We start from the raw sequence: 25,966 nt of genomic DNA on the forward strand, positions 1-25,966 counted from the left end.
GGTGAGGCTTCCGGCTGTAACTAGGTATTCCTAGTTACAAGGTTTGCAAAGCTGTTGGTTTTCAAAGCTTCCATGGAGCTTGGGAATGGAAGGTGGAAATAGGGCACTTTAAAATGCCTACAGTTCACTGTTCATGCCAAGATTAGCTGGTATTCTTGAATTCTCCTTAGATCATTGCAAGCCTTTGGTTATTTTACAGAGTTCTGAAAAAGTTAATTTGGACAATTTTTGCTAATGTCCCCATTGCTTCTCTATAGAGAAGACTCTCAGAGACTGTTATTTGGCTGTTTCCAAAGAACTTCCCCCGGGTCTTACTTTAAACAACTAAGTTTGTGGGAGTTTATGTAGCAATAGAAAACTAATCCATGAGTCAAGGCTAATGACACAACTGGACCACAGAGCTAGGGTCCCACCTTCTAATATTGCAAGGGTTATTGTGACTCTTGGGGGTGGCCTCCAATTTACCTATTTTGTGGTTTCTCCTTTAGATCTTTCTTTTTTCTTTACGCTTCAACAGACCCTCCACTCCAATCCAGGAAGAGAAAGCCTTAGGTAAGAATCTTTTTTGTGTTTTAGGAGTATTTTTCCATAATGCTTGCTTTCAAAGTGGCAAGCAGTTGTTTTGTTTATTCATTCAGCAAACATGTATTGTGCAGTGGCCAGGGTGACCAGCTGTGCCACTTTACCTAGGACGTTCCATTTTGTAGCACTGATCATGCTTCATTCCAGAAAATAACCAGTCACTGGAAAACTGAAATGGGGTTTTAAACCCTACAATCGCTCAGGCCTGTGGTCTAGGGCAGGGGTCAGGAAACTCCTTCCATAAAGGGCTGCACACAGAGGGATTTTAGGCTCTGCAGTCCAGATGGTCTCCCTTGCAGCTCTTCAGCTTGGTGTTTGTAACACAAAAACAGCCCTAGACAATGTGTAAACAAAAGGCATGGCTATGTTTTGATAAAACTTTATTTTAAAAATAGATGGTGATACAAGAGGATCTACAGATGGCCAATAAACAGAGGAAAAATTACACAACATCACTATCCATCAGGGAAATTAAAAAAATCAAATACACATCAAAGCCACAGTGAGAGATCACTTCCCACCCCCTAGGATGGCTACAGTCAAAGAGACAGACAATAGCAGGTGCGGGCAAGGGGGTGGAGCCACTTTGGAAACTAGTTCCGTAGCAAATCGTGTTGTCAAGCATAAAGTTACCATTGGACTCGGCAATGCCAACTCTAGGTATGTATCCCAGAGAAGTGAAAACCTGTGTCCACAGAAAACTTGTGCACGAATATCAGTAGCAGCCCAAGACAGGAATTGCTGAGTCAGATGGTATGGTTCCTTCCGCGGCCTAGGGTCGTCTCCTCTCACTCAGGTGCAGGCTAGCGCCCAGCCAGAAACACGAAGATACTCTCTGGGGCTCTGTTCACTTACTTCCCTCCTCTCCAAATTACAGCCACATCGGCACTTCCAAATTCCTGTCCCTGGGGGTACCTGGGTGGCTCAGTCAGTTAAGCGTCCAACTTCCGCTCAGGTCATGATCTCGTAGTTCGTGAGTTCGAGCCCCGTGTCTGGCTCTGTACTGACAGCTTGGAACCTGGAGCCTGCTTCAGATTCCATGCCTCCCTCTCTCTGCCCCTCTCCCTGCTTGCACACACGAGCTCTCTCTAAGAATAAATAAACATTAAAAAAAAATTCCTGTCCCCGTGTCCAGCACTCAGAAAGACCATCAGGCTGTGTCTGGATGCCTCATTCCTTTCCCCTATTCTCAGAGACCACAGACCAGTGCTGCCCTCTTGGCCCAGGGTCATACATCATTAAATCATACATTCTACCTGCTTTTTTTCCGTTGCTTGTGGTGGGAGGGATCAGTTCAGTCTGTTATCCCATCCTGACTGGAAGGGGGAGTTCTGTTTTGCCTGCTCCTGCACTTTGTAGAAATGGATGCATACAGCAGGCACTCTCTTGTCTCCGGCTTCTTTTGTTCAGCATCCTGTTGGCGAGCACTAGCCGTCTTGGTGCAGGTGGCATTCGCCGCTTCATTTTCGCGGCTGTTTTTGTATTTACACATATTTATTGATTTCTTGCCATGTGTGCCAGGAACCGTGCCAAGTTCTAAGGACACAAGTCTCATCACGAGAAATACAGTTCCCACTCTCGAGAAGCGTATAATCTTGCACGGGATCCAACAAACCATCGCTCAGCGGCAAACCCAGACCGCTGCCTGTTAAATAAAATTGTATCAGACACAATCGTACCCGTTCATTTATACATTTTCTAGGGCTGCCTTCGTGCTACGGTGACAAGAGCTGAGTCCTTGTGAGGGAAACCACATGCTAGCCCACAACGCCAAAGATGTTTACTAGCTGGCTCTTTGTAGAGAAAAAATGTGCTGATCCCTTGTCTAGTGGATAATACTAGTTTCTTCTTACTATAACACACTACAGACATGGACACCAAGGCTCAGAGAGGCTAAACGACCTACTTGACCTTACCCAAGTCTGTCCAGAGACATGCTCGCAAGTGTTTAACAACTGGCTCTCCAAAAAAAAAGAAAAAGAGGTATGTATATTATACGTTGTACTTTCATCATAAATTGTAAGACTCAGGGCGCCTGGGTGACTCAGTGAAGCATCCGACTCTTGATTTCAGGTCAGGTCATGATCTCACGGTTTGTGAGTTTGAGCCCCGCGTCAGGCTCTGCGCCGACAGTGCAAACAAAGCCTGCTTGGGATTGTCTCCCTTCTCTCTCTCTCTCTCTCTCTCTCTCTCTCTCTCTCTGCCATGAACACAGCCCGCTCTTAATCTTGATTATTAGCATTTACCTCATCACTTTTTAAGTCCAGACCAGAGATCAGCAAACTTTTGTTAAAGGGACACACGGTAAATATTTTAAGCTTGGTGGGCTGTATGCTTTCTCTTGCAACTACTCAACTCTGCCATTGTCTCCTGGAAGTAGCCATATAGACAATATGCATATTAAATGGATGGGCCTGGGGGCACCTGGGTGTCTCCATCGATTAAGCATCTGACTTTGGCTCAGTCATGATCTCACAGTTCGTGGGTTCGAGCCCTGCGTCGGGCTCTGGGCTGACAGCTCAGAGTCTGGAGGCTGCTTCAGATTCTGTGTCTCCCTCTCTCTCTGCCCTTCCCTCACTCGCACTCTGCCTTTATCAAAAAAAAAAAAAGAATAAACATTAAAACTAAATGGATGGGTCTGTATTCCACTAAGACCTAATTTGCAAAAACAGATTGAAGGCCCACAGGCCATAGTTCGCCAGCCTCTGGGTCTAGACAACCAAGAATATAAATAAAAGACCTGACTTAAATTTTTTTTTATTTACGGGGGCAGGGGCAGAGGGAGAGAGACAAAATCTTAAGCAGGCTCCACACTCAGCACAGAACCGAATGTGGGGCTCACTCCCACGACCCTGGGATCATGACCCAAACCAAAATCACTAGTCAGATGCTCAACTGACTGAGCCACTCGGGTGCCCCAGAAGACCTGATTTATACTATTTGCTAATCCCACCGGAATTTCAAGCTACTAATATGACATCAGTGAATGGGAAGTTAGGAAGACACGAACATTCACCTGTTGGGATGAGCATTGGATGTTGTATGGAAAGCAATGTGACAACAAATTTCATATTAAAAAAAAAATGAAGACACGCACAGTGGGAGAACAGCGTCTCCCACTTAATAAAAGGAGAGAGATTCATGAAGTACTGAAAACATAGTACTTAAGATAGGAGACCCGTGGAATATATGAGGCATTTTAATGCTCTGTCTTCCTGCATCATTACTAAGGCTCTTTGGCCATTTTCTCTAAAGAGAAGTTATAAGGCAAAGGAAAATTTCATATTCTACATCAGACTAATAAATGTTTTGGTTGTAGAATACCAATTAACATTTTAAGTAGCTAAAGCTATTGTATTTTCTTATGAAATGATGATTCTTTAATAGAATGGCCTCAGTAGATTTCAAACATGCAAGGAAAGCGAGTTTCTAAAAGCCACGTGAACAAGTTTTCCTCCAGCACCTGATTTTTTGCTGGGATCTAAAGGGAATGACTGGGGGCCGCCTGGGTGGCTCAGTCGGTTGAGTGTCCAACTTCAGCTCAGGTCATGATCTCGCGGTCTGTGGGTTCGAGCCCCGCGTCGGGCTCTGTGCTGACAGCTCAGAGCTTGGAGCCGCTTCAGATTCTGTGTCTCCCTCTCTCTCTGCCCCTCCCCCACTTGCGCCCTCTGTCAAATATAAACATTAAAAATATTTAACATACAAATAAAAAAAAATAAAGGGAATGATTGGTTCTCAACAATAAGGCACAGGTATTGCTCTAATTAATTTACCTCAGGTTCTACTGAAATTCAGTGACAGCTAAAATAACCAGACCAAGTGTCCTCAATAATTCAACAATACAGTTTATTTTAAAGTTCTAGTCTTACGTACATAGATATTAGAGCCTATGATGATAATGTGGATATAACGTTACTTGACTAGAACTCATTACTTATTAACAAGAATTTGGGGAGCACCTACTAGATGCCAGTCACTCCGCAAAGGAATGTGAAGGGTACAGAGGCGAAAGACACTCCCCCCCCCCACCGCCTCCCTCTCCATTCCCACCTCTACTGCTCTGGTCCAGGCCCTTGGCCATCTCAGGATGATCAGGCCATTTAACACCACTTCTTACACCCTTCCGCTCACCTGGCACACTACCGGGTCAATGTGCCTAAAATACAGCTTCTGGGATACCACTTCCATGTTCAAAAACCACAAACTCCTTCCCCTAGCATTCAAGGTCCTCAACAGTTAAGTTCCTTTTCCACCTTGTCTCCCCCTGCACACATTTTGACTTCAACTATTTTTTGCCACGGAAATTTATCTTTGCAGTCGGGACCACCAACCTTTTGCACATGCTGTTCTCCTTGCCTGGAATATTCTGCAACAAAGAATCCTCCCCGTCCTTCTGAGTCCAAGCTTTAATCAGGCTTTTCATCTTGCCCCCCTGTCCACGAGGATCTCTCTAGCTTCCGACTTCCTTACATTTGATCCTTACTGCAATCTTTTCCCCACGTGGTGGGATCAGTGTGACCTATCCGCTCTATCAGCTCTATTAGAAAGGGCTCTTTAACTTTAAGCAAGGTTTGAGCCCGCCTCCCCCGCCCCCACGGAAAGATATTTATTGAAAGAATAGTGGGGCAACTTACGTTACTAAAGGATTGAACAATCAAGTGGCAAAGGCAGAGGTGCAGCTGGAAGTCAAGAGCAACTGAAACTGAGCACTTTCTGGACTCTGTCTTGCCTCTGCTTCTCCTGGGTAGACTGTTTCTTCTCAAAGTGGAGGACTTCTCCTATGTGGCAGGAAATGAGGCATCCGCCAGTTGCTGAATGTCCCATTGAATAATGCCTTCTTCCCCTGGACTAGAAAGCTTATTTTTTATCCTCCAGTTAGCAAGATACTAGGAAAGGATTCAAACTGCCTTGACATAGGCCAGGTACCCATTCCTGAATCACTCAGCTGTAGCTAAGGGGTAGTGTCGTTTAGTACATATGTAGCTGTGAGAAACCAGCTCCTATAGATCCAGGGCTGTTCCCAGAGTAAAATATTTAGGAATAAGACAATACTACTAAAAGGTGTCTCGTACCCTCCACACCTTGACTTTCCAGTGTTGACTGCTGTGAGTATGCGTGCTTGTCCACGCGCGCACGCACACACACACACACACACACACACACCGTTTTCAGGGGACCTGAGTGCCATAGTCCTAAATGAGGGTCTCACTGAAGTTAACACAGACATGCCCTCTGGAATCGGGGTAGTTATCAGGATGTCCCTCAATGCCCCAAGACCGTGACTTGTGATGCCATTTGTCAGTTTCTTCAACCCTAGCACTCTGGAGTAAGACTTTTGCCAGCTTCAGCAATTCAGTGAGAGCTTCAGAAAAGAAGGTGCTTCCAGACCTGTTCAGGTTGTTGGCAGAATTCAGTCATTTCTGGTTGTAGGACTGAGGTATCATTGGTGACTGTCAGCAGGAGGCTTCTCTCAGCTTCTAGAGCCTTGATCACGGTTCTCTTTACCTTTAAAGTGAACAACAGTGAGTAACATGCTTCTTGTGCTTCAAATCCCTCTGTCTTCTTTGGTCACATTCTTTCGTCCCCAGCTGGAGAAAGTTCACTGCTTTTAAAGGCTTGTGTGATTAGAGCAGCCCCACCTAAATAATCCAGAATAATCTCCTTACCATAAGGTCTGTAACCTAAACTACACCTGTATAATCCCTTTTGCCATGTAGTGTAACATATTCACCGTTTCTAAGGATTAGCATGTGGACATCTTTGGTAGTCATTTTCCCTACCACAGAAGACACTGAAGCTAGGTCATGGCCAAGTGCAGAGAGGGAAACAGTTTACACCAAGACAGATGCCACGTTCACATTGGAATTTTTTTTTTTTTTTTTAGTTATCTTGTTTAATCCAACATACTTGGAAAATGCGATGAAAATACATGTTAATTTCAATATGCTTTTCTGATTACATGTATGTGATATTCATAGAATACATATATGGTCAAAACCTTGGTGTTGCGTATTTAGCTCACTCAATTTATGAAAAATAACTGCCACATAACCTAGTTAGCAAAACCAGTCCTCCTTATCAATTTAATCAAATCAGACTGTCAGGAGAAGACAACAATTCTGACTTAGTTTTTGATCCAAATAAATGCATTCATGTACACAATCTGCTGAAAAAGACACAAATCGCAATGGTAAGCTTACACTACTGTAGGATGAACTACTAAAGGTTGTCAAGATTATAATTAGGCAGATCTAATGTCATTGGTTTATGGATTTTTATAAGTTATAAAGTCAAGCATAAGTCGATTTGCTGTTTTTCATTAACTCGTAACAGTTCAAAATTTAATGTATAGTTAAAAATAAGAAGCTCTTTGTGAAGGGAGCCCAGGGGAAAAAGCAGGAGGGTATGCATGTGTATACCATATGCAGATATTTGGCGTTGGGGAATGTCATGGAGGGAATTACCTTGACATAATGGTAGTTTCCAACTACCTCTCAACTAGCTCTCAGGCAAGCTATCTCAAAGGTCACAGAACAGAAAGGTTCACATTAAACCTTAAAAATCACATTAAAGATTCAAATTAAAATACTTGAATCCCACAAAGCTGTGATTTGATCAAGTTGAAGCACAAGGAGAAGCAAGAAAAAGACATGGGGTAGGCTAGCACACTTAGCATGGGGTACAAGCAGATGGACCAAAGCAACTTCGCCATCGGGCACTTTGGACGTAGTACTTAAGGGCCCCCAACACTTTTGGGGCCCACAAAACTGTTGTAACTTCTTTTAAAATCAGAAGAAGAAAAGAGTATAATCCAGCCTAGATTATGTTAGTCTTTGTTCCAATGCCGTAGGAAAATATAATTTTAATATTTCTTGATGCAGGAAGGGGCCCAGGAAGAAAGGCTCAAGCGTCCTGCAGCCCAGGATGCGAAAACAACACTACCTAAATCTTGGGTCGCACAACATTTACATCTTGTCTTTCCCGCATCAGTATCTCCCACTGAAGGTGGGCTTATGAAAACCAGAGTTGAGGTTTGAACAAGAGGGCTTAGCAGGCAGAAAGTGCCTAGAGCCAACACAAACACCACCCGAGAGACTCAGAACACAGATGCCTGGCCATGGCAACAGCCTGGCAGTTAGCCTGCTCGATAGCTCCGGGTTTTGGCTGAGTTTCTTGGGCAGAGCACAAGTGGGGCCAGAATAGGACCATACTGGGAACCTCCGGTGGGTGGCCAGTTTCAAGATGCCCAGAAGTGGCATCCTCTTTATTTAGAATTTGGTCTTCCCATGTCTTTGTATCTGTAAGTAACGCACATTTGTTCTGTCACACATTCCACTTATTCCATCTTCAACACACCTTACAGGTTACTTACTGTCTATACTTAACACACTTACCAATTCTGCCTGTGCCTCACAAGCTCTTTGTTTGCCCATTATCTATCCCAAACGTGTCCTATCAATTTGGCCCATATCTCATAAGCTACTACTAGCTTTCTTGCCTTGTTTTATACACTTGTGGGTTTTATCCATCCCATTTGTTGTCTCGCCTTTTATAGAAAAACTAAACATTCTCAATTAATATAGAGAACACACTACAGGAAAAATGAAAACAGAATAAGGTGTGAGACTGAGAAATAACACCATTAATGTCATCAGACATTGTGATTGGACATGATTTATGCAAAGAAAAAGTTCTGTTCCACAAAAGACCATGTGCTTCAACGTTTCACCAATGCTTCCGCCATCCTGTTTTCTACTTCTTATCAGGAAGATGGACAGAATGAAACATTTTATAAGTTGAAGTAAGACAAGCAGACCAGGATTATCATAAACTAAAAGGAGACACACAAAAGTTTGATCCACAAGCTTTATCCAAGGTAATTTGAAAATCTGATAGCTCCTGAAAATATTTCAGTTACATTTTTGTTTTTTAACTAACCATCGCTGATCGCTTCTGCTTGGGCTACTCATAGGTGCCTTTCTTTCCAGCTAATGACTTGTCCCAGGGATAAGCACTGAGAACAACTGAGAAGGACCCCTTACATGAAATCTGTTGGGGGAGTGGCCACAAGGGAGAGAGCCATGTTTAGCTTTTATTATTTCTTATCAATATTTTCTTTGCTCTATCTTCATCAAATTCTCAACAGCTATGCATTTCTCAGGGACAGTGATAAAAGAGCAGATAATTACATGAAAGTCAGGTCCATGGCCTAGAGTCAATGTACTTCTGATTGCAGAATACAACCGTAGGGGCCCAAATATCCCCCATTTCCAATGCCATGCTTCGTCTTTAACAGAAATACACATAAGACATAAAAGGAGAGGAAGCTTTGGGGGGTGGTCTTTAATTTCACCAATTAAGAGACTCTTCCCTCAAGTCAGTATTTCAAATGGACTGTGCCCTGGCCCAGGGCTGGCGGGGAGCGGGGTGTATAACCCAAAGCCATGGGTCACAGTAAGAACTGGAAACGGTAACGTGTTTATCTTTCTTAGATGCAGCGGAAAATGGGCTATGGAAAGGGGACGATGGGAAAGAACAGCTTTTTAACGCCAGGAAAGAGATGCCCAGGGATCCGAGTACCCCAATTTGAAGGCACTGGTCTGTACCACACAATTTAACTGATAATTGTGTATTAATACCATCATCACAAAATATTGTAATCTGATGAAATTTTAAGAATTCTAAGAATCACTTTCTATATGCCATCCCCCATCATGCTTCCCATGTATCAGGTGCTCAGTGATACCTATTTACTGTTCCCCCATTCATTCAGACATGCATGTACATGTTTGCCAACAGCCTATTACGTGTCGGATGCTAGAATGGAAAGCCAATGAGCATTTACTATCACTCTGTGACAGGCACTGTACTACACACTGGAGATAATACAACTGTGTCTTCGAGAAGTTAATTGATTAGCACTTCCTCTATTTCTAGACAAAACTCCTGGTCCTCTTTATTTAAAAGTCTCTGATTCTGGTCTCACTACCACTTTTTCTTTTTTTAAGTTCTCTTTATTTTGAGAGAAACAGAGACAGCACGAATGGGGAAGGGGCAGAGAGAGAGGGAGAAAGAGAATCCCAAGCAGACTCCATGCCACCTGTGCCCAACACAGTGCGAGGCTTGAACTTACCAAACAGTGAGATCATGATCTGAGTCAAAATTAAGAGTCAGATGCTTAACCGACTGAGCCACCCAGGCGCCCCTCTCACTACCCCTTTTATGCTTTATATCTGTGAATGGAGGAGAGGTAAATGTGAAGCCACACGAGGTCACAGGCCACCCAAAAAGAGGTGATGGGCCAGATTTGGCCCTTGGGCCATAATCTGTGGGCCCCTGACTTAATAAAAGTAGGGAGAGAAAGAAAACCGGGGAACACATTTTCCACAGCAAAAATTATTTCTGTGTGCTGATCCACCGTGACTAGATAGGCAACATTGTCTGAAGAGAAAGGAAAGAATAACAGTTGTGATTTTTTTGGTTTATCAGAGAAGAAATTGTGGATAAGAGCATCATTCTTGAGCCACCTGTGCAGATCACACATTGGGACAATGTAGCTACACGGGGTAATGAGGCATTGGATTGTCGGGGTTGGGGGTGGGGGACAGGAAGGTAGGGTTTAATACCTCTACAGAAACCGGGTTCGTTTCTCTTAATAGCCTGCGTGAAGAATGGCTACCATTAAGGCAACTATCACACAAAATTAACCCTTGAAAATGGTTTAAAGTTCTTTCTCCTTCTCTGACGTGACTGTTATTTAAGAAGGGATTGTTTTCAATCGATTCTTTCGGTATGAAAACACGCATATCTCTAAATAATGTACTATTATTGCTGTATCTGCATTTGGGGAGTTTTAGGCATTTTCTACTGGCTTCCTGGATATGAAAAATAAGTCTCCCCCTTTCTTCCCCTTCTCTCACCAATACGTCACACATTTTCCATCCCCATCCCCTTTTGTCCAACATGGTCGTGTCGGTGCCTATAAAATCATGACTCTATATGCTATTTATAAGTGAGGCATGTAACAAACTATAACTCTTTTTTCCTTTGGTAAACACAAATCTTGCTTTTTCTTGGAGTGAATTATTTTTCACACCCCTTAATTTCTGTATTCTCACCAGTAATTCAAACTCGAATTTTCTAGCAGAGTCTTAGGTCCCCTGAATAGCATTCATATCAGATACTCTACCGGTTTCACCTTAGGGCAGAGGCCTCTCAGAGCCCTCAGACCTGCCCTAGCTAGACCAGTGGTCCCCTACGTGTGGCTCTCACCGTTCGTCCTGAGGATCTCACATGGCTTTGCTGCCATCTTCCCACTCTCGGTATCAATGTTGCATGTGTATGAGAGTAAGAAGTGCTGGCAAACACAAACCTTGACCTTTCAAGCTTTACACAATGCATTTGTATCCTCATGGTTGTACAGTCGGGTCACATAGTCGCTCAGTTGTGGCCACACTTATGGTGTATGGGCGTGCACTCTTTAACTACGCTGTCTCTAACACATGCTTCCAAAGTTGCCCATGAAGCGGAATAGAGAGCTGGAGGAGTGTATATGGGATTATTCAGAGCCAGGCCTGGAAATGGTTTACATTCCCTCTACCTGCCTCCCAATGGCCAGAACTCAGTCATAGGAACCCTGACCTATGACTACGAGGGGGGTCGAGGCAGGTAGACTTCCTGTGCACCAGGAAGAAGAAATGGTGTGGGAAATGCCTAGCATTATGTCTGCCAAGTCTGCCCATCCGAGCACCAAACCATTTCAGCGTTCTTCCAATAGGTAGACAAGACAACCAAAGCAGTACTCTCCACTGGCTCTGGCCCTGTTGATCTCACAAGTACGAAGTAAAAACAAAAATCACCGGTTGTAGAAACACCAAAATAAAAGGGTAACTTGGAGACAAAAAGTCCTTCTCCCAAAAAAGTTGAAGAACAATCACTGCCCTGGAGTAATTCTGAAATCCCTCTGGGCACTCCGAGGCAAGGCAGATTTGTGGATGGGGCCCTGCGGATGCCTCTGGAAGGAACGTCTGTGGCTACTCTCTGTGACCCTCTCCTCTGCTCTCTCAGTGACTCTGGTTTTTATTTTCCTTTCTCCCATCTGACCAGAGCGCTGGCAGGCGCGTCCCTTCAGGAGGAAAGTATACAGAGTCTGCGAAGTCTCTCTTCTGGTTGTGGAGGTTGGGCTGCAGGGATTATTTTCAAATGGTTCAAGATTTTGGGGTAGGGGGGTAATCAAATTCCTGGTTTCTTTGGCAACACAGTTCCCTCAGGAGCCTCCGGAGTTTCTGAGGTATTCACTTTCAATCAGATTCATAGGCAACAAGTGTACCCAAAGTTCTTTTCTAAACATGGTGGTGCCTCCTATATAGAGACCCTTTTCGTTGCCTCCTCCTCCCTCCCTCCCCGTTCCTCTCCAAGTTCAATGACCACCACACCACACTGAGGCCATCAGGTTTGAATGGGACCATCATGCCCAAGTCACTTTATCTGAGAAGTTTTACTGTAAGTCTATGTCACTTATCTTTTGTGCTTTATAAGAAAATGGCTTTCTGGGCCCAAATTTCTGTACCCCTTTTATTCCTTGTGATTTCTCCTTGCACACCAGTCAGTTATTTCCAAAGGCCATCTATCACTGGCAACTCCTTGCCAAATGGATCACAGAGTGGCCGATCCCACCAACGCTTCAATTCTTTGTAATCTGTTCTTCTTGGGCCGCTAGCTCCCACATCACAGCAAGTGATCATTTTATCAAATGTTTGTCACTGTGTGACTTGGGTCCCCATTTCTTAATTTCTGACATTAGTTCCTTTGTTACTCAGCATTGAACCACTAAGCAAATGCCAAGCTCCTGTTACCTCAACACCCACTTTCTATGAGTGAAATTGCAACACTAGTTGCTACAAAGACAAACCCTAAATCTCAATGACTCAACAAGTCTTTACTTCTTGTTCATGTCACAGTCCAATGCAAATCAGGTGGCTCTCCACCAGAGAGCACCTGGAACACAAGGTCTCAAAGTGACCATGGAAGGGAAGGAGAAGCCAGAAGATCATTCTGATATTTTTATATCCAGAGCTGATGGGCCAGACCTGATTTGGGAGTTGGGGGGTGGGGGGCACCTCACTTCCTCCCACATTCCAGTAGGCAGAATTCAGTCATATGGCTCCATAGCTGCAAGGGATGCTGGGATATGTAGTCTTCCTGTGTGCTGGGATAAGGGGACACATAGCATTGTCTCTAACACAACATGTCCTCTGATTTCTTGGTGCTTTTTTTTATCCCCTCAAGAAGGGCTATATAGAGAAGTAAAATTCTGAGGACCTCATGTCTGAAAATGTATCTATTCTGGCCTCAATTCATTAATAGCATCTCTGGGTACAAAAATTTTTATTGGAAATTTTTATTTCCTTCAGAATTTTATAGCTATGACTCCAATATGTTCTAGCTTCCAGTGTGGCTATTCCTTTTAAGAAGGATCTGGTCATTGTGATTCTTTTGCATGAGATGTGCTTTTCATTTGGGGGGTTTTGTTGTTATTATTATTGCTTCTCTCTCTCTCTCTCTCTCTCTCTCTCTCTCTCTCTCTCTCTCTCAGTCTGGGTGTGTGTGTGGGGCCGGGGGGAGGGGGGTCCTTCTCTCTCTTCCTAGAAGTTTGTAGAATTTTCTCCAATGCTACAGTGACTTCAGATAAATTCTACATGGGTTACATCAGTATGGATCTATTATCATTTATATTTTGGGATACTGTGAGCTTTTCAATCTGGGAACTCAGGTCTTTCCATTTGGGAACTTTTCTTGACATTATTTAGTGGGTTATATTCTATTACTCTCTTTGTTACTGTGCTTCCTGAATGCCTGATATTCAGATATTAGACCATGTAGGCTAGTTTTATTATTTTGTTTCCTATTTTTTTTATATTTTTGCCATTTTGTTCTATTTTCTGAAGAGGTTTTTCAGTGTTCTCTTCTGGCCCTTTATTGGATTTTCTTCTTCAACATCAAGCTTTTCATTTTCAGAAGCCTTTTTATATTCTCAAAGTACTATTTTCTGGCAGTTTGTTCTTCATGCAATGGGTGCTGGATCCTTTATAAAAACTTTCTTAGAGCATATTTTTTGGTTGAAGTGTTTTTCACTCACAATTTCTTCCAGAATGTTTTTTTCATATTGCTTTTATCATTACAAGTCTACTTCAAACTTCTGCTAATTTTTGGTTGTCTGTTCCTGTGGACTAGAAGCTCTGAGCAGATGAGGAGGGCACATTGACTGTGAAGATCCAACTATATTTTCCAGAGAAGATCTTCCAATTTTCTGCCTGGATGCCAGTGTTCATAAACAGAATGGAGAAGGATGAAACTAGAAGTGGGGTCTCTGTTGTCCATAGACGTATTTCAACTAGACCCCCATATTTTCACTTTGGCACCCTGCCTTCAATTATGCCTGGCTGCTCCTGGTCCACAGACCCTTTTTCCCCCTTTATGGATAATAAGCTTAGTTTCTTTCCTGGGTGAAGGAAGAGTGGTTGCTCCACAAGTATGGAGTAAGAAGAGAGAATCTAGGGATCTCATCACTTCATAAACAGCATTCAACCCTTCTTTCTTATAGGAAATACACACTTCTAGAAGTCCCTGAACCACCACCCTCTTCCCAATTTCAGAGCTTTTTGAGGATTTTATAGTTAAACCAGGTTGGTTCTTCCTTTCCCTACTGGTATCTGATAAGTCAGCTACTCTGTACCCTTTTCATTTTCCAGTTTCAGAAATTTCTGGGTGAGTTAACTGAGCTGAGCTGCTTCCATCCCAAAGAGGCAAAGCTTCTTTGAAGCAAGAGGTATGTCCACCCAGGGTCTTTCCTATTTCCCTTTGAGATCATACTCTTTGTATGCAGGGCCCCCAAATTCCCTCTCCAAGGAGTCCGCAGGACATGCCTGGGACCTGCCAGGGTTTCCTCCTCCATCCATCCAGTAGGCTGAATCTCCAACGTGTACATCCTAGACCTGAGGGATGGTCAAGAGAGGGCTCTTGCAAGGGATGAGAATGGGGCTGGATGCATACTGCCATGCTCAAGTGTGTGCACCACTGCCCAGATTGCGCTGTCTGCAGTTATGTGGTAGGAATATACATTTATATGTTCAGTGTTGTCATTATGAGGGTATATTTGTCAAGGCAAGAGGATAAACTCTAACAGCTTGTTAGCTTGATTTATAACTTTTAAATATTTAAACATATGCCGTGACCTCTTACTCAGATTCTTACTCATGGGCCCCAGGTATTAGGGGTGGCATGCTCCCCATCTTTATAGATTTATGCCCCTTAAAAGTCACTGTAAGTCTTTAGAGGTGTTGCAGGAAGGAGCAACATTAGACATGTGTGTCCAACCCACCATCTTGAACAAAAAGTGCTTCCCTGCTTCTCTCCCTTCCTGAGGCATTTCTCTCATGCCTGATGCTCCCACACAGGCAATAGCTCCTCATTCCTTTTTGGATCTTTCTTTTTTTTTGTCTTTCTCAGCATCAGTGCTTCTCATCAAAGAAGGAGATTCATAAGGAATATTTATTCCAGTGTGCTTTTGTACAAGAATTCTTCTACAGCTCTCTCTCTCTTACACATATTTTCCCCCTCAGGTCAATTCAATTTCTTATGAAGTTTTTTAGGTCTTCTTATTTATTTTCACTCTATTTTATCATCCTTCCTCATTCATCTTTGAGTCCCATAGAGTATTTAGCATAATTCCTTGCTCAGAGTAGAAACCTAATGAATATTTGTTTGCAACCGCACTGCACTGAATTGTAAGCTCTTAAAAATCAATGCCAAGGGATGTTGTTTTGAGATGTCACTGAATGGCTCCTCTTTGCTGATAGAAAACAAGGTGACACTGTAACCATACTATTTAAGGCATGATTATATTTTTATGCTTCCTTGCAAAGGAGTGGTTAATTGTACTGATTGGTTGTTTCAGAATTGTGTGGGATAGTCTCCGAAGCACATAATCAAAAGAGCTGAAATTCTGCCTCTGTATGGACTTACGATTCCTGGTGGTTAAGGACCACCCAAAAGAAAAATTTCTGAAGTTCTCCAAACATAAACCTCTGCATATGTCCCTACTTATCACTACTCTGATTGAAGTGACATCAAGGCATACTGTATACCTCAGCCATGGGCTAGTGGGAACAGAAAAGAAGCAAGCACTGTGAAATGAAAGGAACTGATTGTGTTGTAGGAATCAAGAGACCTCTAACAAGAGAAGAGAAGCCACAGCCAGCAGCTAAGACACAGCCCCTAGAGGAACATAATGAACACAGGGAAGATTTCAACCAGCATTAAATCCTGCTGGGAAAAAGCTCCCAGGAAGTATGACAATTGACATTCAGAAAGCCAGCAGGACAGTGAATCCAGGTGGTCTCCTGTTTGAAGGGGACTGCCCCAGTGAGTGTCTGAGGACATGCCAATCGTTGTCTACCCTCCCAGAAGAATTAAAATATCTGAGAAAATTATTAGCTGGCCAAGCAAGCCTCAGGGTCAGGGCAAGATTTTGATCCCAGCAAGGAGATGTGGGGAGCTCATCATGAGTCCAGGATGGTGTCGGTCTTCGGTGACCTTTGCCCTGGTTTGTTGGCCATTTGAGATATCCCTATTCACAAGACCTCACTAAAGGCCATGTGTTTTGACTTCCCTCTCATTCTTGGTTGTCTAAAACAAGAGTAACAGCCCTAACTCCCTGCCTTTAAAAGTAAAGGAGATGTATTAATTTGGGCCAAACAAGAGACATTTGCTGTAGGAATTTTCATCATCGGATAAAGTCAAATATAGGGATGAGTTGGCCAATCCTGTCTCTTAGAACCAAGGTTGAGTTTTCTGAAGAACAAGAAAAAAAACAACTGAATCCTCAATCAAGAAATTCCAATTACAAAAAAATGGAAGTTTCATCTTATGGTTCCTACAAAACCAGGGACTTCTCATCAAGATGCCCAATGACCTTCATCCACTGTCTTTACTGGGCACACATTGCTATGGTTCTTCCAAATGCTAAGTTTTTCTGTTTTGGGGATTCAGGAGAATATTTCCCATGCTTTTCCCATACCATCAAAAAAAAGTTTAACTCAATCTAAGAGCAATTTAAAATATTGTGTTAGTAATGAGAAATCTGACTAGCTCTAGAAGAAAAAATATAAAATCAACATAAGCCCGATTTTAGGGGTCGAATTTGAAATTAATGCAAACAAACAAACCAAAAAAAAAAAAAAAAAAAACAAAAACCAACCCTTTTAAACCAGAAGTTGGGTATTAGAAGCTGGCTTCTTTCAAAAAAAAAAAAAAAAAAAGACAACTTAAGCTCTAACGTCTTCTGTGTAATAGCGCCCTCTGGCTTTAGATTACTTAACAACGTATTTGGCTTTGAGCCTCAGGTTTTGTTGAAAGTCCATGACTGTGCTGGAAAGACAACCCAGGATTCCTCACATCTGAAACCCTGCTCATCTGTTTCTCCTGCATCTGCCTTCGCAAAGAGGAAGTATGACTCAAGCAATGCTTCGTCTTCTGTGTAAGAAAGGACTGTCAAAGAACAGTGCCAATAAGTCCTTGGGGATCTTAGCAATGCCTTACTATTCTTTGGAAAGTACTCTCTTGAGACTTTAACATGGAGCTGCCAGCATACACCAAGGAAAATGGTCTTCAGGTTGAGATATGGCCAACTAGAACAAATTGTGGGAAAGGAAGAGACCCATCCAAGACCATTAGCATAAATGATTATTGATCTGTCATTCATGAAGGAAGCTGTTGAGGCTTCCTTATTTCTTGTTTGTCTGTGCTTAATTTTAAGACTCCTAAAGTGACCTCTAAAAAGAAAGAAAATATTCTTGGTCAAATGAAACAAAACCTTGCTTGTTTTCGAGTCTTAATATGAATACAGATAATCAAAGAGTTTCTGGATTCTTCTTGGGGGTTTTAAATGGAAAGGGTCAAAAAAGTTCCCAAAGGCATCATTGGCTTTGGTTGTCCATAAGAGCTCAATCTGATCTTTTTGACCCTTCAATCTGAGTCTTCCCATAGAGAAATCAGGCTCAGCAAGAATTAGATTATTCATCCCAATGGAGAGTAAGGAAACCATGTAGATCCATGGAGAAGGGCTAAAAACTATCTTGCAAAAAACTGCAGCCAGAGCCCAAAGAGTCTTCTCTTCGCTTTGGAGAGGACAGGATGGTCTGGTATCAGTCTTTCCATGATACTCATTCCCTGGAAAGCATTATGTTTTTGTTTCCCTCAGGTGAATTCTTGCCTATCCTTAAATATCCAGTGTGGAGATGAACTACCACTATCTTGATAGATCTTTAGAATGAAGCCAATGTAGCTAAGGACAGTAAGTAAACTTCATTGGTATATCTGAAATGCAGATTTTTTTTTTAAATCAGGCTTGTATATGGTTTGACTGGGTATGATATAATCAGGAAATGGTTTTGTTTTTTCCCACCAATGTTTGGGGCAGATTCATCATTTTCCAGTCAATTGCAACCATTAAAAAATAGCCCTGTCTTCAGAAATTAATAAACGCAATCCAGACCATTCTAAATCAAAACTGTAACCTTGCGTCCAATTAAAACTTTCTTCACCAAGCTTGGGCTTGATTTCAGGTTTGGGAATCAGCATCTTGGGAGGGAGTCATTATCTGGCTCTCTCTCTTTGCAGTACCTCCTATTCCACCTCACTCTGCCCAGTGCCTGCTTCTGGGTTCTCCAAGCACAAGAGGAATGAAAGGCAAAAGATCAAAGGAATTTTTACTTAATTGGTGCTGTTTTCAGTGCTCTCTCTTGGCTCTTGAAGTGCCTCCATCATATAAATACTGGCTCTATTTTATGCGTAGCAGTTATGGGCATGTTGGAGACTACCTGGGGGACTAGCTGTGACACCATCCCCTAACCCAAACAATTCTTCCCCAGGCTGAAGCCCCATGACCCCATCAGGTCCTGCCTTGGCAGTATGCTTCTGAGGTCCCCTTACCCTCACAGATAGCCTTCTTAGACAGCATCCTTTCAAGACAACTTGAGCCTTGATCCTTTTACACATTTACCTGATGCCTTGGGGATACATTCTTGTCCCTCAGAACTGCAAGTACAGCCTGCTCAGCCCCTGAACTTGCCCTTCTCGCCCTCCTACTTTGAGTTTCCCCAGCCAACCGCTCATCTTTAGACTTCTTCAGGGGACACCTGTCAACCTTTCTAGAGAACTCTGTTCTTCTATAGGAAAGCTAATGAGTTTCTGAACCCCAGCTGGCATTCATCCAGGGAATGTTGACATGGTCACCCCTTCTAGCAGACAACACCAAAGTCTGTGAGAAGTTCTGGTAGTTTTATTGGGCTCTCTTCTTTTGGCTAATGAATGAAAACAACATTCTCTCTTCTCCTCTCCTCTCCTTTCCTTTCCTCTCCTCTCCTCTCCTCTCTTTTCCTCTCCTATAGTCCCTTCTCTGAGGAGAAGACCCATAGCAGCTTTACTCCTGCAAACTCCCTTCAAAATAGTTCACCCAATAAATACCAACCTTCCAATTTATAAGAAAGAATTTGGGTGATAGGTACATGTGTCCAAAAAACATGTCTGGTTTCTCTTTGGTACGTTCTGGATAAATGCAGAATTATTTATTTCACCCATTGCCCCCAACTTTAAGGCTTTACCTGAAATCCCAGTGCAGAGAGAAAAAAAAAAAACAACTCTCTTTTCATAGGCCATTCACACAGATTCTGCCTTTTGGTGCATGAAGTATACCTCTACCAGGATAAAAAAAAAAAAAAGTCACAAGATGAGGTGACAGGGCGAGGTGTTTGCTTCAAACAGTCACACACACGCCCCACACACACACCCCTTGCCATCTCTACTGCACTTCTCTTTGCCTAATGCCAAGGAGTCCTTAGCACTGACCCTCTGCTCAGAGTTCCGTATCTAGCCCCAGCCCTATGTACTTTGACCCTTCTACAGGAGGTTGACTATCTTTTTCCCAAAGGAACACCAACCAAATTTTCAAGGGGCTTTCGGACAACTGAATGAGTCTTCAAGCCTTTACTTCCATAAAGCACTGAAGCATCATATTAATGAAAACTGGTGACATACATGCAAAAAATTGAAAGTCCTTAACCAGCAGCATTTGCTAGCTCATTAAGCATGATATTTTGCCATTAACCCCAAAGAACATCATCAGAAGTAGTCAACCTAAGACATACCAAAAGATAAGAGATAAAATAGAACTTAGTGAATAGCACCTACTTTCATTTAACGCCCTTGTGATCTACTGAGAGGAAAACATTCACTACCCCTTGTGTTGGTGTGCCATCAAGGAATGAAATCTAACTAAATATCACTCCCCAAAAGAGAAGTAGACGGTTAATCTGCTCCAGGAAAAAGCCACACAGAGCATCCTAAAGCCAAACACAGATTGTTTCCAGAAACTCTGTTACATTGCCCACGGGTAACATAGAGAATCTGATAGGAAAAACACAAATATGCACATGCTTGAATTTTTTCACACATCAAAACTATTGAAAGTACAATGACAGTGGTATACCATAACCACAGTGTAAGGCAAATCTGACCTTCTCTCCAAGTTCCCAGCACAGACAAAACAAGGGCACATATGAATTACAAAATGTGGTCCATTCTGAACTCTCAGACAAGTACTGGGGGCCATGAGAAGGATGTGGTGAGCAGGAGGTTGGAGGGGAGCGGGGCCTCATCTGGGCATGCCTCTACGTGAGACACATTCCAGACTGGGCCAGCTCCCTGGGATTGGTGCCAGAAAGGATGAGAAGCGACTGAGATGGCAGGACACTTGGGCTGTGCCCGCCATCACCCAGAGCCTCCAGGGAGGCCAGCTTTACTCTGTCTGACCACTGGATGCACACCCCAGCTCTGTTCATCAGCTCACCCAGGGACTCCCCTGGCCTCACTGTCCCCATGAGCTCCAGGATCTTGACCCCAAATACCTTTCCAGGCCACTCTTGTTCCCTGTGTTCCATGTGTCAATGTATTTTATACATATGGACTTTGTAAGAAAGGCTTGTGAAGGCTCAAATTTATGGTACCCAATTTGGGTAGTCCAGTCAATTCCCCCTCACCATCCTATCCTCCTCCTCCTCCTCCTCGAGTGCTGCCAGAACTGGGACCGTTCCCATCTGAGAGTGTCACCTCTGACCCATCCACATCCTTTAAAATGCTATTCCTTTCCCAGATCATTTCTAAGCTAAGTGGAGCTGATGTTCAAAATATTTAACAACTGGTATATGGTATGGGCACCAACCAATCAGAACGGATTCCAACGGTAAACAGTCAGCACAGGGGGGCTGATGGCTTTTCTTCTGTTGTTAGCCTTGGTGTTCTTCAAGAGCCCGGCAACTGTCTACAGTTAGAGCTAGCTAGACCCATCACCTCATTTAGAGCGGTAACAGCCTTGTCTCTGGGGAAACCAGAAGAGTCATGCCTGTATTTTTTGTTTTCTGGCTTTGAGGGTTGTCAGATCTTTTTTTTTTTTTCCTGATATTTAGGTAACATCTCCCCACAAATAAATTTCTCTGTACCTAAAAATTTCAACAAGTGGTATTTTTCTGAAACAACCTCCCTTCCAAAGGACAAGCCCTTTCATGAACTGCTGGGAAGTTCTAAGGAGACCCATTACTCTGAACTAGGACTTCCTCTACATTCAGGGAATGAGGAAGGGCTACATTAGTCCTCATAAAGAGTCCTTCACCACCCCAATGAGACTGTGCCAGCTGTTTTAGTCCTCTCCAAATAAGACAGACTGACTGGCCTCCGAAAGAGAAACCATATTAAATAAAGATTGCCAAATATAAATTCTATTTTAGCAGGCAAAGTAAGAAGTCATGATTAAGACACCAGCCATTTCCTGGAAATAAAAGCCCACCCGGAGGTGTTTGGGAGCCCAAAGTATCATCAACACCAGCTGGCAATTAATCTCCAGGGAAAGCTCTTCTTCAAGCGTCTCTGTTACAGGCTAAATATGCCCTAAATATAACTTAAATATAGATGTGCTATCTATTCCTCACATTCCCTGGGGCTGCCAGCATAAGACAGGGATCAACCCAGCAGCACTTGGCATCACAGGGTACCCAATGACAGAGCATACTGACTATATTAGCTCATCAGTAGCCCACATCGGCTGAACTGGTCTGGACTCTGCATATTTAAAAAACGCTAATTTCTCTTCCTTCAAAAAAATTCATGAATTTCTTAAGTGTTTTTTTTTTACTATTGAATTGGCATAGCAAAATATATTTTAAGTCGGAGCATTAATATTAGTTGCAAAACTGCAGTTATAATCCTCCCTGTTTTCACCATAATGTTTTTACCACTTTTGAAAGTTTTGGACTGAAATATATACATATATATACATATTTAGTCACGGTAGTCAAATAACCCAAAAGACCAAGGTCTGCCAGTGGAGAGTAATTTATACTTAGAGTACAAGGTAAAATGGCCCTTATCAGAGGTCAAGGGCCTTTCTCAGTTAATTTAGCATTTTGTGGGCATCTCTGCCATGTGAGGCCAATATGGTCTGAAAGGAAAGCTTTTGGGTCAATTAAAAAATAAGAGTGAAAGAACAATCACATGACAGGAAGATTGGGCAAGGTTTTGATTTCTTTAAAAATGCCCAAGTGCATAACCTGAGGCCAGTAAGGAAATGACCACACGGGACAAGAAACAAGAATGAAGCCAACCACCTCTGGAGTCTCAGAACATAGAGAGAAATGCCATTTCATATGGCATTTTGTTTGAATCAGTGGATCAAATGTTTTCAGACTTTATGAACCTGACACTGCTCCCAACAAGCTGTCCATACCTCTATGCTCAGAAAACATACCCACAGTTTAAAAAAAAAAAAAAATGCTCTGGCCCTGAGTTTCAAATCTCACCCTAAAGGTAGTTACTATTCTTAAAACTCTTTTCCCCAGAAGTTACTCGTGTAGGCCATGTATACAATATTGTGCTCTGAATATTGACATCTTCTTCTGGAAGAGATTTAACTTTGGCTTTGAGACATACCATGGGTAAAGCTATAACCAGGAGCACAGTGTGGATCAGAGATAGGCTAGAGCAAGCTGGGGTCCAGGGCCACATGCCCCTGAGAAGGGTGGGCATATAGAGGCAAATCAAAGAGCATTTAGAACTGGAAACTGGGATTCAAAGGCTTAGTTCTCTTAAGTCAAGGCTCTGGATCCAGATCTCAGACCACTGCCAGACTGTCACATGCATAAGGTACAGGCAGAAAAGGATTCCCTGAATGAGGTGCGTCTACAGGAATCTAGGTAAAAAAGCACACAATTGTGGATCCAAAGATAGCCTCCTGACGTCCATTGTCTCCAGGAGGGATCCTGAGCAGAGACGTGCAGCAAGAGTCAGGGACATCCTGGTGTCAGATGCACAGAGGATTTCCAAGTTTGATTGGGTAAACCCTGACAAGTCTTCCTTTTGTTACTGCTCAACTTTGTTGTCCATCTTTGCAACAACACTAAGCATGCATTTGTGCATGACTGTTTATAGATGGCCTAATTCTTCACCAGAAAAGCTCACAGTTTCCCAGAACATTAGCATAAATAACCTCTCAGTTCATCTGGACCCCTTCCCCAGTTGTCCATTTTCCCTGACACAGCTGGGTCTATCCAAGGCCAGTACCTCACCCTAGTCTAGCTCCAAACCAAGGCTGGCCTGAGGAAAGAAATGGTTGAGTTGCTTCAGTCCTCCCCTCTTGCCCCTTCTGACTCCACCACCCATCTGGCAGGGCTTAGCTTTAAATTCCTTGCCTGTAGACTGACAGGGGATCGGGGCCTATCCATGATGTTAAACATACAGCCTTACACCTGGGATCCCCTTGGCTGTCATCTTGACCTCTAAACCCCAGGACTGATCCCTGAGCTCCCACACATCCCCTCAGGGAAGCCCACTGCATCTTACGTGTCCATTGCAATAACAGGGAAATCAGGGTTCTTGCGGCCACGGGTTCACAAACCCAGATCTCTGTGTGCCCCACATCATAAAATTGGGTTTCTTCCCTGTACCCTGTGTTCTGAGGTCCCGTTCTGATTCTCCATTCTCATTCTCCAGATTTGCTGTTCTTATTTTCCAATCCCCCAACTGGCACAAGCCAGGGACCTAACCACTGCCAATTCAGGGCAGTACAGCCCAGTAGCAGGTGCCCTCTGCCGGAAAGTGGATCTCCACTCCACTCCCCCAGCACTCTGTTGGGCCAGATCCAGATATAGAAACCCTCTCTTTGGGACACCTGTCCTGATTCTCCCCACCCCAGCAAGGTGAGGAGCTTTGCCCCAACATTACACAGCTTCCACGTAGTTTGTCTCTAGGATGGTGTTTTTGTATTCCATTGTCATTCTGCTTCAACTTGAGTGTCATGTCTAGTAGACCTCCTTATAGGATGGGATAAAATTTTAACCATTTTTATGTAGCCTTAGTGTAAATCTAGTGCCTAGCACAGAGAAGGAACAAAATACATGTCAATTGAAAGAACTTTGGATGGATGAATGAGAAAAATGAATGAGCTTTCTTAATAATAATAGCCAGTCTGTCTGGACCCTGAATTTCTACCTTCATGATGAGAATTTGCTGGGCCTCCCAGAAAAGCTCTGCCCACCTAACTGAAGCTCAAGTTATGGGAATCTGTTTCTGGGCTTAGTGCCCCAGAATCTACCCCACCCTCCTGGTGATGTTGGTGATTAAGATGTCCAGCACAACTTAGCCCTTCTGATCACTCCCTGCACTGATCATGTCTCCCAGAAAGCCAGTTGTCTGGTGGTGCTAACTAATTCTGACATGTAACACAGCACCCTTTTAAGTAGTGGTATAAATGGGTACCATTTTTGGAATGGCATTGACACGTGTCTCCTTAAATAATATTCCAATAGTAATGACTCTTGTTTCACAAACAACCCAAATTCACAGGCTGTGGAAGGGAAGAGAGGAAGATCAAGGAGGGGCATTTTATAATTTACCCCAATAGCAAGTGCCAAAAACCTCTTAAAATTTTTAATCATTGAACACCAACAACATGTAGGGAACTTGCATTTAACTGTCAGTGTAGACAGGCTTTGGAGTAATGTGTGTAGTTTGTCCCAGCACCTCATGAGAGTAAACAGATAAATAATCAGGGAACTGAGATCAGAAGAACCCATTTCACTGGGAGGAGATTTGGAAGGGCACTAGAGCCAGAGCAGTCTAACCCACAATGTTAGACTTTCCAAAACAGTCCTGATTTCAAATATTCAGTCCTGTTGTACAACCAAATAATATTTCAACACTTTCTCATCTAATCTGCATCTCCTGGATCATCTCTTACACACAGGAGTCCCTATGTCTTGATTTGAGGGTTAAGGAGAAAATGGTACCCACTGATAGTTCCCAGTAGAGATATCCTCTAACTTTGGGCCTTTTATAGCTATAGCTGCACTCTCCACGTAAAGTCCTAGATAGTTCACTAGATAGTTCCTTGTTTCTCAGGAAAGGAAACTATGTACATGGTTCAATGAAATGACAATGAACAAATAGCATACGTGCGTGATATTTGAGAGAGGGGTGGAATCTCTTAACTTAGCCTTGGATTTGATTTTCAGCCATTTGTTCTGCAGGAGGAGTTAGATGGACAAAAATTATGTCTCCTCCCCAAGGCCCTGTTTGTCAATCCCGCATCACAAAAGGACAATTAGGGGTTGCTGTTGATGTTGGCCCTTCCTGGTCAATACAGGGTAGTTTTCAGGCAGGAGTTATCACTGTCTCTAAGAACTGGACATCTTACTAAACTAAACCAAATCCTGTTTGGGTGGCAAATTAAACAGCCAGTTGCCCTGGGGGGAATGGGAAGAAAGGTAGGAGGACCTGACTTTTGAGTGGTAGGTTATGAAATAGTAGGAAAAGCAATGCTACTGCAGAGGAAGGCTGGCCATAGATGCAGAAGTGGACAAGGCCACAAAGAAGAAAAACAAAGCCAAAACTCCACAGCCCCTCACTTTACTCTCCTCTGTATAGGTAGAGTGACCACTGCTGAGGCCGTGCCGGCAAGGTGCACACAACACTATGTCAAAAGACATTTCAGCTCCAGCCATGGGGTGTAGTGAGTGATGCAAGAGGCAGTATCCAGGCTGTGCAATCTGAGGCCTGAGGAAGGAGGGAGACCTCTTGCAGAAAGGGTCATAAAGACTGCTGTGTTGGAAAGTCCATTTTCCTATTTGTCAAGGACTCGCCCAAGGTCATGTTGAACTGCAGTCTTGAGTCACCAGTTCCATGAAATTTCCCAAGTGGCCTCTTCAATAAGCGGCACACTCACCACCAAGCCACTGGCCTCTCTGGGGGCAAAGGTAAAAAATCCAACAGAAAACCTAAC

The 25,966-nt window shown here is 43.2% G+C and overlaps 1 protein-coding gene across 7 annotated transcripts in view; it reads left to right on the forward strand.

Annotated features, from left to right (window-relative positions):
* The window catches only part of GPR65 (G protein-coupled receptor 65), a 127,380-nt gene that overhangs the window by 92,645 nt on the left and 8,769 nt on the right, over nt 1-25,966 (forward strand). For 2 of the 7 annotated variants that reach the window (XR_006219030.1, XR_001511589.2), the window contains 2 exons: nt 489-552; nt 2,451-2,676. The exons of 1 other annotated variant lie outside the window; for it this stretch is intronic. The gene's annotated coding sequence lies outside the window, so the exon portion shown is untranslated. Of the gene's footprint in view, nt 1-488; nt 553-977; nt 1,051-2,450; nt 2,677-15,538; nt 15,836-25,966 lie in introns of those variants that run through there. 4 more of the 7 variants (XR_006219031.1, XR_006219034.1, XR_006219032.1 and 1 more) reach the window with 4 other exon arrangements.

Source organism: Panthera tigris, chromosome B3 (genome assembly GCF_018350195.1).
Source record: "Panthera tigris isolate Pti1 chromosome B3, P.tigris_Pti1_mat1.1, whole genome shotgun sequence".
NCBI classification, from domain to species: domain Eukaryota; kingdom Metazoa; phylum Chordata; class Mammalia; order Carnivora; family Felidae; genus Panthera; species Panthera tigris.